Genomic DNA, 16,107 nt, shown 5'->3' with positions numbered 1-16,107 from the left:
ACCACAGTAAGATCTCACCTCACACATCAGAATGGCTATCATCAAAAAGTCTACAAATAACAAGTGTTGGCAAGGATATGGAGAAAAGGAAACCCTAGTACACTGTTGGTGGGAATTTAAGTTGGTGCAGCCACTATGGCAAACAGTAGGGAGGTTCCCAAAATAATTAAATATAGGACTACCATATGGTCCAGCAATTCCACTCCTGGGTATATATCTGAGAAAATAAAAATAAAAAATATTTTGAGAAGATATATACATTCCAATGTTATAGCAGCATTATTTATAATAGCCAAGATACAGAAACAACCCAGGTGTTCACCAACAGATTAATGGATAAAGAAGATGTGGTATATATATACACAATGGACTACTACTCAGCCATAAAAAGAATGAAATTCTGCCTTTTGAAACAACATGGATGGACTTGGAGGGCATTAAGCTTAGTGAAGTAAGTCAGTAAGAGAAAGACTAATACTCTTATGTTATCACTTATAGGTGGAATCTAAAAAATAAAACAAATGAGTCCTTATAGCAAAACAAACAGACCTACAAACAGAGAACAAACTAGTGGTTACCAGTGGGGAGAAAGAAGGAGGGAGGCATGAGACAGGGATATGGTATAAGATCCACAAACTACTATGTATAAAATAAACAAGAAGGATATATTATACAGCACAGGGAAATATATCCATTATTTTGTAATAACTTTAAATAGATTATAAAATTATTGAATTACTATGTGTGCCCTTGAAACTAATAAAATACTCTAAGTCAACTATAATTCAAAAAAACAGACAAAAACTTAAAAAATAATTTTAAGCCATACAACATGAAGAAAAATAGCAAAATGGCAGAAGTTTCTCCTCATCAGTAATTACTTTAAATGTAAGTGGATTATACTCTATCAAATGACTGAGATTAGCAGAATGGATACAAAAATCATGATCCAACTATATGCTGGCTAGAAGAGTCTCACTTTACATACAAAGACACAAAGCAGTTGAAAGAGAAAGGTTGGAAATGATATTCCACACAAAGTGTAATCAAAAGAAAGCTGGGCTGGCTATACTAATATCAGACAAAATAGACCTAATTCACAAAGTTTACAAGAGTCAAAGAAGCATATTATATGTTAATAAAATTTCAACTCATTAAAATGGTAAAACAGTGATTAACATTTAGAGACCTAACAACAAATCTACAACATAGGTGAAACAAAAATTGAGAGAATTAGAAACAGACAGTTCTACAGTAATATTTGAAGGCTTCAATTCCCCACTTTCAATAATGAATTCATCAACCAGACAGCAGATAGGTTAGGAAACAGAAGATTTGAACAACACACCCAGGCTTAACAGACAAATACAGAAGATTCCACCCAATTGCTGAAGAATCATTGTTTTCTTAAATTCACGTGGAACATTCTCCACAATGGAAAATACATTAGACCATAAACAAGTCCCAACAGATGTAAAAAGATAGATATCATACACTGAATCATCTCAGACCACAAAAAGATGAAGTTAGAAACCAATAACATAAGGAAACCTCAAAATTTCACAAATATGTGAAAACTTTTAAAAATACTCTTAAATCATCAATAGGTCAAAGAAGAAATCAGGCAGAAAATTAGAATATGCTTAGAATATACAATGAAAATACAACATCCCCAAACCTATGCAATGCAGTGAAAGTGGTATTCAAAGGAAACTATCGCTGTAAGTGCCTACTTTAAAAAAGGAAAAAGAACTCAAAATTTTATAACTTAAGTAACTAGAAAAAGATCATGCTAAAACCAAAGCTAGCAGAAAAAAAGGAAATAAAGATTAAAATGGAGATACACAAAATAAATAGAAAATAGAATGAAACCAAAAGTTGGTTCTTTGAAAAGATCAACAAAATTGACTAAATTTCAGCTATCGTGGCAATGATATTAGAAAAGACTCAAATAACTAAATCAAAATGAAAATAGAGGGCTTCCCTGGTGGTGCGGTGGTTGAGAGTCCGCCTGCCAATGCAGGGGACACAGGTTCGTGCCCCAGTCTGGGAAGATCCCACATGCCGCGGAGCGGCTGGGCCCGTGAGCCATGGCTGCTGAGCCTGGGCGTCCGGAGCCTGTGCTCTGCAACGGGAGAGGCGACAACAGTGAGAGGCCCACATACAGCAAAAAAAAAAAAAGAAAAGAAAACAGAGACATTACCTACTTTATAGAGATAAAAAGTATTATAAGAAAACACTATAAATTATTGTATGCCAAGTTAGATAACATAGAAGTGGAAAAATTTCTTAAAACACACAAATTACCTAAACTGACTCAAGAAAAAAGAGAAATTTTCAATAGCGCTATAACAAAGATTGACTCAGTAATCAAAAACTTTTCAGCAAACATTCTAGACCAGATAGTGTCATGAGTGAGTCCTACCAAACATTTAAAGAAGACTTACTAACCAACAATCCTCAAATTCTTCCAAAAAAGTGAAGAGGAGACTTCTCATTGGCCACGCTGGTGGAGTACAAAGACTCTGAGCTCACCTCACCTCACAGGTACTTGAAAATCACAACTATGTGTATTACAACCATCAATGAAAAAGACTGGGACCTACCAGAAAAGACCTTCTATAACTAAAGATATAAAAAAGGAACCACAGCAAGACAAGCAGAAGGGGCAGAGTCGAGATATAGAGACACAGTCAAGTCCCGCAGCCCTGGGTGGGCGACCCACAACAGAAGAATAATTACAATTGCAGAGGCTCTCCCCAAGGAGTGAGGGTTTCCGAGCCCCACATCAGCTCCCAGTTGCCGTTGCTCCAACATGTGCATTCTTTAACACATTGGGCACCTGAGAAAATGGTTTGATGGGGAAAGCAATGTTTTTGGAAATTATCAGCCCATTGGTTCAAGGGAAATATTACATTATTGTCAGGATCTTATTGAGGCACTTAAAAAAACTGGTACTAACTCCTTTTACAGTGAGCTCCCAGGAGATGAAAACCTTAAGGATAGTGGATTAAAACCTAGAGATTTTGCTTATTGGGAGGAAAATAAAATAAAAGATTGTTTGCAGCCAGGATGGGAAGAACCTTAGCAGGTATTATAAACTAACCCACATGCAGCCAAACTCAAAGACATAAATTCGTGGAATCATATCTCTTATTGTAAAAAAAGCCCCTCCACCTGAAGGAATTCAATCCCTGCTTCTGACACCCAGCTTCAACTAAGATAAGCATCATCAAGCTCAGAAGAGAAGGCAACAGCAATGGTAGCAGACAGCTAACCCAGGAGACCAGACCAGGCCTGTATGTAAGACCCATGCTACTATTCTTAGGTCAATCTCCCAAGCCAATAGAAATAAAAACAAAAATAAACAAATGGGACCTAATCAAACTTACAAGCTTTTGCACAGCAAAGGAAACCATAAACAAAACGAAAAAAAACCTATGGAATGGGAGAATATATTTGCAAATGATGTAACTGACAAGGGCTTAATTTCCAAAATATACAAACGGCTCATACAACTCAACAACAAAAAAAACCAAACAACACAATCAAAACATGGGGAGAAGATCTAAATAGACATTTCTCCAAAGAAGACATACAGATGGCCAGGAGGCACAAGTAAAGATGCTCAGCATCACTAATTTTTAGAGAAATGCAAATCAAAGCTACAATGAGGTACCACCTCACACTAGTCAGAATGGCCATCACCAAAAAATCTACAAAATATAAATGCTGGAGATGGTGTGGAGGAAAGGGAACCATCCTACACTGTTGGTGGGAATGTAAGCCACTGTGGAGAACAGTATTTAGTTTCCTTAAAAAACTAAATATAGAACTACCATATCATCCTGCAATCCCACTCCTGGTCATATATCTGGAGAAAACCATAATTTGAAAAGATACATGCACCCCAGTATTCACTGCAGCACTATTTATAATAGCCAAGACATGGAAACAACCTAAATGTCTATTGACAAAGGAATGGATAAAGAAGATGTGGTACACATATACAGTGAAATATTACTCAGCCATAAAAAAGAACGAAATAATGCCATTTGCAGCAACATGGATGGACATGGATATTGTCATGCTCAGTGAAGTGAGACAGAGAAAGAAAAATATTGTATGATATCACGTATACGTGGAATCTAATAAAAAATGATACAAATGAAATTGTTTACAAAACAGAAACAAATTCACAAATCTTGAAATCAAACTTACGGTTACAAGAGGGGAAATGTGGGGGGAAGTGATAAATTAGCAGATTGGGATTGACTTAAACACACTACTACATATAAAATAGATAACTAATAAGGACCTACTGTAGAGCACAGGGAACTCTACTGAATATTCTGTAATAGCCTCTATGGGAAAAGAATCTGAAAAAGAAGGCGTATATGTATAACTGATTCACTCTGCTGTACAGCAGAAACTAACACAACGCTGCCAATCAACTATGCTCCAATAGAAATTTTTTAAAAAAAGAAAGAAAACCAAAATCCTCCAACCTGCCATGCAGAAAAGAGATAGTCTCTAACTACCTTCTAATCCAGAAAATATCAATCTACTCAGAAAGAATTTATGTATCACAATACAAAAGGAAACCCCAAAGGGGTAATTATCAGCAAAGTCCTAGAAATAGATATTTCCAGAAGACGAAAATTGTATATAATTGCAATCCAATAATATGTGAAAGAGGCAAAGGAAAAAGAGGAAAGAGAAGTAAATAAACCATGCCTCCTTTTCTCACTGGGTCCTAGAACAAAGCATCAGAACTATCTTGAGAAAGTCGTAAAATTTATGGAAAATGAAATTTTAAATTTGACTGAAGTTTTCTATCTGAAAGTTGAGTTTTCTTACAATGAAAGTGCTAAAGCCTATAACACCTTTCTAACATATCAGCAGGTTGAGGAATGGAGATTTAATAGAACATGTCTGAAGACAGTGATGGGAAGAATAGTTGTTTGTAGTGTGTGACCCATCCAATTATGACTGTTTATTCTTTACTCATACAATCCCCTTTATACTTATATATAATTGTATAAACATGAAGAATTGTGTAGAAAGATACATGCCAGGCTTTTAGCCTATTTTATGGGAAAGGGTTACAGTGAGGAGGAGAAAAAACTCAAAAGAGAAATGACATAATATATGCATTAAAATGACATCAATATTAACATATTTTATAGTAGAAAATATGCATTACATTATCAGTAAAAATGTTTCCATGTATGACAACACTACAAACAGGTAAAGACTGAATATGTGCAAGGACAAAGACGGGGAAAAAAAAATGAAAGCAATAATTTCATTTGATTTGAGACTGTGACCAAGTCTAACTTAGAGTTTTGTTAATTTTTAATATAGCTTCTTCAGTGAAGTAATTGGGGAAAAGTGCCTGGGGTTTGTTTTGTATAAACATCTCTCAGGCTTTCTTTCAGTTGTAATTTCTCCATAAAATCTTCCTTAGTACTTCAAATTGAAGTACTCTGTTCCTCCTTCAAAATATTATAGCAATTATGCCCTGCATAATGGAACAATTAAAACAATCACATACTGCCTCATGACATAACTTCTTTTCCTTCTTGACCTATATGCATTTTAAATTCTTATTAGAATTTAAATATTTGTCATATTACTCAATTAGATCTTGAATGCCTTGTGGTTAGAGAAGCTCTCTAATAAATCTTGGGATTTCTCTAATCATTCACTACTTTGCACGTACAGATGCCCCGATAAAAGTTGTGGAATTAATTGAAGAGTAAGCCTTTTTGACATAAAGAGGGCGATTGCTTTAATTTGCCACCCTATTCCCTCACTCATCAAGTATTTAGTGGATGGACACGAGGAAAAACTGTTCTTGTAGACACTGGGGGTCTTGGATTGAGAACTATCATGTATAACTGGCAGTAAATGAAAACACAATGTAATAACAGGCAGTGATATGAGCAGTGGAGAACAGGTAAGGCAGAGTAAGGGGAAGAGAAGGGAGAGAGAAATGATTTCTATTTTAATGAAGTGCTACTTGAGCAGAGGCCTAAACGCCATGAGGAAATAAAGTATATGGATAACTGAGAGATAAACAAACAGAATGGGTAATGCTGGCTGTGTCAGAGGAAAGAGAGGAAGCCCCAGTAACCAGAGTTATCAATGAGCAGAAAGAAAAGTGGTAGAAAGTGGCCAGCACTTAGAAAAGGGCCAGATCATGCAAGTGCTCCTGGGATTTATAATTTTATTCCAAAGTGTTAGGGTGCCATTAGAGAGAACAAGTTTGGCATATGGAAATGAATAATTCTGTTTAGAACATGTTATATTTCATGTGAATACTAAGGAGCAGACTTAAGTAAGCTAACATTAACACACAACTCTAAGGTGTCAGTGGTTTAAACCAACTAACATTTATTTCTTCCTCATGTTATGTAGTCTACTCTAGCTTGGAGATGGTGGGGAAGTCATTCAGAAACTCAGCCTCCTTCTCTTTTCCCTTCTCCTCCCAGAAGATTCAGTTATACCTACGTTATTTGTTTCAAACAAGATCAGCTTTCTCCCGTTGGAGAGGAGCTTTAGTGGACCACATCAGCTTGTCCGAGCCCAAGTAGAGTGAGGAGGGTATCTTCTCAGAGATACAACCCAGCACAGGCTACCCGAATCCAAGTGGAGTAAGAAGAGTATCCTCAGAAGTGATCTGCCTTGTATGGTGTGTAGGAGCCAAAGCAGGGTGAGAAGGATGCCTACACAGCAGGTGGAATTACAGAGATGTCATGGCTCACACCCAGGTGCATGTGGGGAGAGGAGAGGGCAGCAAGAAGGGGTTGTTGGAGCATGGCAGGATGAGGAGAGAGTCTACACAAATTGGGAGAGGCAGCAGACTGGTTCAGGGTGTCAGACCATCAGTGGAGCAAGAAAGACATCTTCTCAAGACAGAGATAATGGTAGAAACTGTGGCAGACCACCACAATCCCCGCCTCCTGTTGTTTATACTCTTGTGTGATCCCCTCACCTTGAATGTCACTGGAACCTGTGATAGCTTCTAACCAGTATAAGAGAGCAAAGGTGACAGGATGTGCATGATTATTTATACACATAAAATTCATTTCATAAGGATGTAGTACCCATCTTGATGTACTTTCTATCTCCCTTGCTAACTTTGAGGAAGGAAGCAAATCCATGTAATGAGTAAGAAAGCAGATCCACATAATGAAGAACTGCAGGGTGGGAGTTAAGTGTGACTTCTAGCCAAAAGTCAGCAAGAAAGTGAATTTTTCAATCCTAAAAGAAAATAATTTTCCAACCACCTGAGTGAGCTTGGAGGTAGATTCTTCCTACTCAAGATTCAGTCAAGAACCCCCACCCCTATGGTCAACCCTAGACTGCACCTGATTTCAAGCTTCTCAGAGGGCCCAGCTAACCTGTGTCAGGACTTCTGAGCCACAAAAACTTGGACATAATAAAACACAAGATGTTTAAAGCTGCTAAATTTGTAGTAATATTTTTACAGAGCAACGGTTAACTATGCCACTACATAAAAGGAGATTAATGAAATGGTTAAATATATTCGGAACAGTGGGGGCCGCGTTTAACACTGTCACAAGGGGATTAAAATATGAAAATATACTAAAGAAAGCTGGAGTAACTATACTTATATCAGAAAAAATCAACTTTAAACCAAAAAATGAAATAAGAGTCAGACGGGCATTACATAATGATAAAGGGGATATACCAAGAAGATATAACATTTATAAATATTTATGTACCCAACAAAGGAGCACCTAAATATATAAAGCAAACATTAAGAGACCTAAAGGGAGAAATAGCCAGTAACACAATAAGAGTAGGTGACATTAACGCCCCACTTGCATCAATGCACAGTTCATCCAGACAGAAAATCAATAAGGAAAAACAAGCTTTCAACAACAGATTAGAACAAATGGACTTAATTGATACAGAGAGAGAGCATTCCATCTGAAAGCTTCAGAATATACATTCTTTTCAAGTGCACATGGAACATTCTGTAGGATAGATCGCATGCTAGGCCACAAACAAACCTTAGTAAATTTTAAAAAGTTGTGATCACGTCAAGCATCTTTCTGACCAAAACGCGATGGGACTAGAAATCAACTACAAGGAAAAAATGCAAAAAACAAATGTGTGGAGGCTAAACAATATGATACTAAATAATCAATGGATCACTGAAGAAATCAAAATGGAAATTAAAAAAGAATACCTAGAGACAAATGAAAACTTGACAATCCAAAACCTATGGGATGTAGCAAAAGCAGTTCCAAGAGGGAAGTTTATAGCAATACAAGCCTACCTCAGGAAACAAAGAAAATCTCAAAGAACCTAACTGTACACCTAAAGCAACTAGAGAAAGAAGAACAAACAAAACCCAAAGTTAGCAGAAGGAAAGAAATCATAAAGATCAGAGCAGAAAAAAAAATTAGAGACTAAAAAAAACAATAGAAAAGATCAATGAAACTAAAAGTTGGTTCTTTGCAAAGATAAACAAAATTGATAAACCTTTAGAAAAACTCATCGAGAGGAAAAGGGAGAGGGCCCAAATCAATAAAATCAAAAATGTAAAAGAAAAGTTACAACCAGGAACAGAAGTACAAAGGATCATAAAAGACTGCTACAAAACAACTATATGCAAATAAAATGGACAACCTAGAAGAAATGGGAAAACTTTTAGAAAGGTATGATCTATCAAGACTGGACCAGGAAGAAACAGAAAATATAAACAGTCCAGTTACCAGTACTGAAATTCAATCAAATTGAATCAGTTAGTTAAAAACTCCCAACAAACAAAAGTCCAGCATCAGATGACTTCACCAATGAATTCTACCAAACATTTAGAAAAGAGTTAACACTTATCCTTCTGAAACTATTTCAAAAAATTGTAGAGGGAGGAACACTTCCAAACTCATTCTGTGAGCCCAGCATCACCCTAATACCAAAATAAGACAAAGTTATCACAAAAAAAGAAAATCACAGGCCAATATCACTGATGAACATAGATGAAAAAATCCTCAACAAAATACTAGCACACTGAATCCAACAATACATTAAAAGGGTCATAGACCATGATCAAGTGGGATTTACCCCAGGGATCGAGGATTTTTCATTATCTGCAGAAATCCATGTGATACACTACATTAACAAATTGAAGAATAAAAACCATATGATCATCTCAATACATGCAGAAAAAGATTTGATAAAATTCAACATTCTTTTTTTTCTTAAGGGTGTAACTAGGATGTTTTGTATTTTATATTGAAGTATAATTGATTAACAATGTTGTGTTAGTTTCAGATGTACAACAAAGTGATTCAGTTATACATATATGTGTATCCATTCTTTTTCAAGATCTTTTCCCATCTAGGTTATTACAGAGTATTGAGCAGAGTTCCCTTTGCTATACAGTAGGTCCCTGTTGGTTATCTATTTTAAATATAGCAGTGTGTACATGTCAGCCCCAAACTCCCAATCTATCACTCCGCCCATTCTTCCCCCATGGTAACCATAAGTTCCTTCTCTAAATCTGTGAGTCTGTTTCTGTTTTGTAAATAAGATCGTTTGTTACATTTTTTTAGATTCCGCATACAAGTGATATCATGTGATATTTGTATTTCTCTGACTTCAGTTACTCTGATAATCTCCAGGTCCATCCATGTTGCTGCAAATGGCATTACTGACATTAACAAAATGAAGAATAAAAACCATACGATCATCTTTATAGATGCAGAAAAAACTTTTCATAAAATTCAACACTCACAGGGCTTCCCTGGTGGCGCAGTGGTTGAGAGTCTGCCTGCCGATGCAGGGGACATGGGTTCGTGCCCCAGTCTGGGAAGATCCCACATGCCGCGGGGCGGCTGGGCCCGTGAGCCATGCGCTGAGCCTGCGCGTCCAGAGACTGTGCTCCGCAACGGGAGAGGCCACAACAGTGAGAGGCCCACGTACTGCAAAAAAAAAAAAAAAAATTCAACATTCATTTTTGATAATAAATCCCCAGAAAGCAAGCATCAAGGAAATATACCTCAACATAATTAAGGCCATATATGACAAACCCACAACTAACACCATATTCAACAGTGAAAAGTTAAAAGCATTTCCTCCAAGATCAGGAACAAGACAAGGATGCCCACTCTTGCCACTTTTATTCAACATAGTTTTGGAAGTCCTAGCCATAGCAAAGAAAAAGAAATAAAAAGAATCCAGGGCTTCCCTGGTGGCGCAGTGGGTGAGAGTCCGCCTGCCGATGCAGGGGACACGGGTTCGTGCCCTGGTCTGGGAGGATCCCACATGCCGCAGAGCGGCTGGGCCTGTGAGCCATGGACGCTGAGCCTGCGCGTCCAGAGCCTGTGCTCTGCAACGGGAGAGGCCACAGCAGTGAGAGGCCCGCATACTGCAAAAAAAAAAAGAATCCAAATTGGAAAGGAAGAAGTAAAACCGTCACTGTTTGTAGATGACATGAAACTATACATAGAAAATTCTGAAAAAGCCAGCAGAAAACTACTAGATCTCAATGAATTCAGTAAAGCTGTAGGATACAACACTTATATACAGAAATCTGTTGCATTACTATACACTAACACTGAACTACCAAAAAGAGAAATTAAGGAAAGAATCCCATTTACTATCACATCAAAAAGAATAAAATACTTAGGAATAAACCTACCTAAAGAGGCAAAAGACATGTACCATGAAAACTATTATATAAGACGCTGATTAAAGAAATTGAAGATGACACAAACAGATGGAAAGATATGCCATGTTCTTCGATTGGAAGAATCAAGAGTGCTACAATGACTTCACTACCCAAGGCAATCTACAGATTCAATGCAATCGCTATCAAATTAACAATGGCATTTTTCACAGAACTAGAACAAATCATTTTAAAATGTGTATGGAAACACAAAAGACCCCAAATAGCCAAAATAATCTTGAGAAAGAAAAATGGAACTGGTGGAATCAGGCTCCCTAAGACCATACTACAAAGCTACAGTAATAAAAACAATATGGTACTGGCACAAAAACAGACACACAGAGCAATGGAACAGGATAGAGACCCCAGAAATAAACCCATGAACTTCTGATCAATTGATGTATGACAAAAGAGGCAAGAATATACAATGGAGAAAAGACAGTCTCTTCAATAAGTAATGCTGGTAAAATTGGACAGATACCTCTAAAAAAAATGAAATTAGAACATTTTCTAACACCATATACAAAAATAAACTCAAAATGAATTAAAGAACTAAATACAAGACTGGACACTATAACACTCCTTGAGGAAAACAGGCAGAACAATATGACATGAATCACAACAATATTTTTTTGGATCCACTCTTAAAGTAAAGGAGGTAAAAGCAAAATAAACAATGGGACCTAGTTAAACTTAGAAGCTTTTGCACAGCAAAGGAAACCATCAACAAAATTAAAAGCAACCTACTGAATGGGAGAAAACATTTGCAAATGATATGATCGATAAGGGATTACTATCTAACATATATAAACAGCTCATACAACTCAGCATCAAAGAAAACAACCTGATTAAAAAACTGGGCAGAAGAACTGAATAGACGTTTTTTCCAAAGAGGAAATACAGATGGCCAAGAAGAACATGCAAAGATAGTCAACATCGCTAATCACCAGGGAAATGCAAATCAAAACCACAATGAGATATCATTTCATATCTGTCAGAATGGCTATCACCACAAAGAACACTAATAAAAAATTTTGGAGAGGGTGTGGAGAAAAGGGAACACTCATAAACTGTTGGTGTGAATGTAAATTGGTGCAGCCACTGTGGAGAACAATACGGAGGTTTCTCAAAAAACTAAAAATAGAACTACCATATGATCCAACAATTCTACTCCCCCAAAAACACACACATTAATTCAAAAAGATACAAGCACCCAGTGTTGACAGCAGCATCATTTACAGTATCCAAGATATGGAAGTAACCTAAGTGTCCGTCAACAGATGAATGGATAAAAAAGTGATACATATACACAAAGGAATATTAGCCATGAAAAGGAATGAAATTCTGCCATTTGCAGCAATTTGGATGGACCTACAGAATATTATACCTAGTGAAGTAAGCCAGACAGAGAAAGACAAATATTATATGATATCACTTATATGTGGAATCTAAAAAATACAACAAATTAGTAAACAAAAAAGCAGCAGATTCACAGACACAGAGAATAAACTAGTGGGTATCAGTGGGGGGTGAGGGAAAATATAGAAGTGGGGGAGTGGAAGGTAGAAACTATTGGGTGTAAGATGAGCTCAAGAATATATTGTGTATCATGAGGAATAAAGGCAATGTTTTGTAACAACTGTAAATGTAAAGTAACCCTTCAAAAGTGTATAAAAATAATAAATACATAAACCCACATATATCAATAGATAGATCTACACAAAATCAACATGAAAATACTGGCCTTAAATGACACTTTAGACCAGCTGTATTTAACAGATATATGAAGAACTTTCCATCCAAAACTAACAATACACATTCTTCTCAAGTGCACATGGAATGCTCTCCATGGTAGATCATATGTCAGGCCAAACCAATCTTAATAAGTTCAAAAGTTTGTAATCATATTAAGCATATATTCTGACCACAATGGTATAAAACTAGAACTAAATTAAAAATGGAAAATTCAAAATAGTGGACATTAAATCACAGGCAACTGAACAAATGGATCAAAGAACAAATCAAGGTAAAAAAAATACATTGAGACAAATGAAAATGGAAATACAACATAACAAAATTTACAGGATGCAGCAAAAAAGAACAAATCTAAAGGAGTGAAGTTCATAGCAACAAATGCCTACTTCAAGAAATAAGAAAAATCTCAAACAATGTAACTTTACACCTCAAGGAACTACTTAAAAAAAAAAAAAAAGAACAAAGCCCAAAGTTAGTAAAATAAAAGAAATAAGGATCAGAGCAGAAATAAATGAAACAGAAATTAAAAAGACAATAGGAAAGATCATTGAAAGTAACAGCTTGTTTTTAAGAAGACAAACAAAATTGGCAACCATTTAAGTAGACACACCAAGAAAAAGGACTCAGATAAAAAATATCAGAAATGAAAGATGAAACATTATAACTGATACCACAGAAATACAAAGTATAATAAGACACTACTATGAATAGCTGTATGTCAAAAAATTGGACAGCCTAAAAGAAATTGATAAATTCCTAGAAATGTAAACCTATCAAGACTGAATCTTGAAGAAATAGAAAGTATGAACAGACCAATTACTAATAACTTTATTAAATCAATAATCAAAAACCTCCCAACAACAGAAGTCCAGGACCAGATAAATTCACTGGTGAATTTTACTAAACATTCAAAAAAGAATACCAATCCTTCTCAAACTCTTCCAAAAAATGGTAAGGAAGGGAATGCTTCCAAATGCATTTCATGAGGTTAGCATTACCCTGATACCAAAACCAAACAAGGCCACCACAAGAAAAGAAACTTCTAGGCCAATATCCTGATGAACATAGATGAAAAAATTCAACAAAATATTAGCCAACTGAATTCAACAATACATTAAAAGGATCATATACCATGATCAAGTGAATTAATTACAGGTATGCAGGATGATTCAACATCCACAAACAATGTGATACACCACATTTATAAAACAGATAAAAATCATATGATGTCAACAGATGCAGAAAAAAACTTTTGACAAAATTCAACATCCATTTATGATAAAAACTCTCAAAGTGGGTAAAGAGAGAGCATACCTCAACATAATAAAGGCCATATATGACAAGCCCACAACTAACATCATATTCAAAGGTGAAAAGCTAAAATCTTTTCCTCTTTAATCAGGAACAAGACAAGGATGCCCAGTCTCACTGTGTCTATTCAACATAGTACTGGAAGTCCTAGCCAGAACAATTAAGCAAGAAAAATAAAGTCATCTAAACTGTAAAAGAGTAACTGCAACTGTCACGATTTGCATGTGACATTACATTATATAATAAGCTCTAAAACACCAAATAACTGTTAGAATAAAAAGTTCAGTAAAGTTGTAGGATACAAAAATCTGTTGCATTTCTGTACACTAAAAAACACTAGCAGAAAGGGATATTAAAAAAACAACAAAAATCCCATTTACAGTTGTATCAAAAGAATACCTAAGAATAAATTTAACCAAGGATGTGAAAGAGTTGTACATTGAAAGCTATAAGACATTAATGAATGATTGAAGAAGGCACAAATAAATAGAAAGCTATTCCATGCTCACAGATTGGAAGAATTAATATTGCTAAAATATCCATACTACCCAGAGTAATCTATTATTTCAATGCCATTCCTATCAAAATTCCAATGGCAATTTTCACAGAGATAGGACATACAATTCTAAAGATTGTGTGGAACCACAAAAGGCCCCAAATAGCCAAATAAATTTTGACAAAGAGGAATAAAGCTGGAGGCATTATGCTCCCTGATTTCAAACTATATTACAAAGCTACAGTAAGTAAAACATAATGGTATTGGCACAAAAACAGACAAATCAATGGAATATACAACAGACAGCACCAAAATAAAACTACCCAAATATGGTCAAAATTACTAATCAAGAGAGAAATGCAAATCAAAACTACAATCAAAGTGATAAGAAATAACAAGTGTTGGCAAGAATGTGGAGAAAAGGGAACCCTTGTGCACTGCTGGTAGAAATATAAATTGGTGCAACCACTATGGAAAGAATTACGGAGAGTCTTCTGAAAACTGAAAATGAACCATCACATGACCCAGCAATTTCACTTCTGGGTACTTATCCAAAGAAAATGAAAACACTATTTTGAACAGATATATTCACCCCTACATCCATTACACATCATTTACAACACCAAAGTAATGAAAACAACCTAAGTGTCCACTGATAGATGAATGCATTAAGAAAATATGGAATAGGAGAGACCTTCAAGATGGTGGAGGAGTAAGATGTGGAGATCATCGTCCTCCTCACAAACACATCAGAAATACATCTACATGTGGAACACCTCCTACAGAACACCTACTGAATGCTGGCAGAAGATCACAGACTTCCCAAAAGAGCCATGTGGGTGACAGGGTCTTGGTGCTCCAGCCAGGTGTCAGGCCTCTGCCTCTGAGGTAGGAGAGCCAAGACCAGGACATTGGTCCACCAGAGACCTCCTAACTCCATGTAATATCAAACGGCAAAAACTCTCCCAGAGATCTGCATCTCAACACTAAGACCCAACTCTACTCAACAACCAGCAGGCTACAGTGCTGGACACCCTATGCCAAACAACTACCAAGACAGGAACACAACCCAACCCATTAGCAGAGAGGCTGCCTAAAATCATAATAAGGTCACAGACACCCCAAAACACACCTCTCATGTGGTCCTGCCCACCAGAAAGACAAGATCCAGACTCATCCTCCAGAACACAGGCACCAGTCCCCTCCACCAGGAAGCCTACACACCCCCACTGAACCAACCCTAGCCACTGGGGGCAGAAACCAAAAACAATGGGAACTATGAACCTGCAGCCTGTGACAAGGAGACCCCAAACACAGTAAGGTAAGCAAAATGAGAAGACAGAGAAACACACAGCAGATGAAGGAGCAAGGTAAAAACCCACCAGACCAAACAAATTAAGACGAAAAAGGCAGTCTACCTGAAAAAGAATTCAGAGTAATGACAGTAAAGATGATCCAAAACCTTGGAAATAGAATGGAGAAAATACAAGAAACATTGAACAAGGACCTAGAAAAACTAAAGAGCAAACAAACAATGATGAACAACACAATAAATGAAATTAAAAATTCTCTAGACGAAATCAATAGCAGAATAACTGAGGCAGAAGAACGGATAACTGACCTGGACGATAAAAGGGTGGAAATAACCACTGCAGAGCAGAATAAAGAAAAGAGAATGAAAAGAATTGAGGACAGTCTCAGAGACCCCTGGGACAACATTAAATGCACCAACGTTCAAATTATAGGGGTCTGGAAGAAGAAGAGAAAAAGAAAGGGACTGAGACAATACGTGAAGAGATTATAGTTGAAATCTTCCCAAATATGGGAAAGGAAATAG

The sequence above is a fragment of the Monodon monoceros genome, unplaced genomic scaffold (assembly GCF_005190385.1).
Source record: "Monodon monoceros isolate NGI ecotype Baffin Bay Population unplaced genomic scaffold, NGI_Narwhal_1 Super_Scaffold_5, whole genome shotgun sequence".
Taxonomy (NCBI): Eukaryota; Metazoa; Chordata; class Mammalia; order Artiodactyla; family Monodontidae; genus Monodon; species Monodon monoceros.
The sequence above is the reverse complement of the archived record's forward strand: the minus strand, read 5'-3'. Positions refer to the sequence as shown.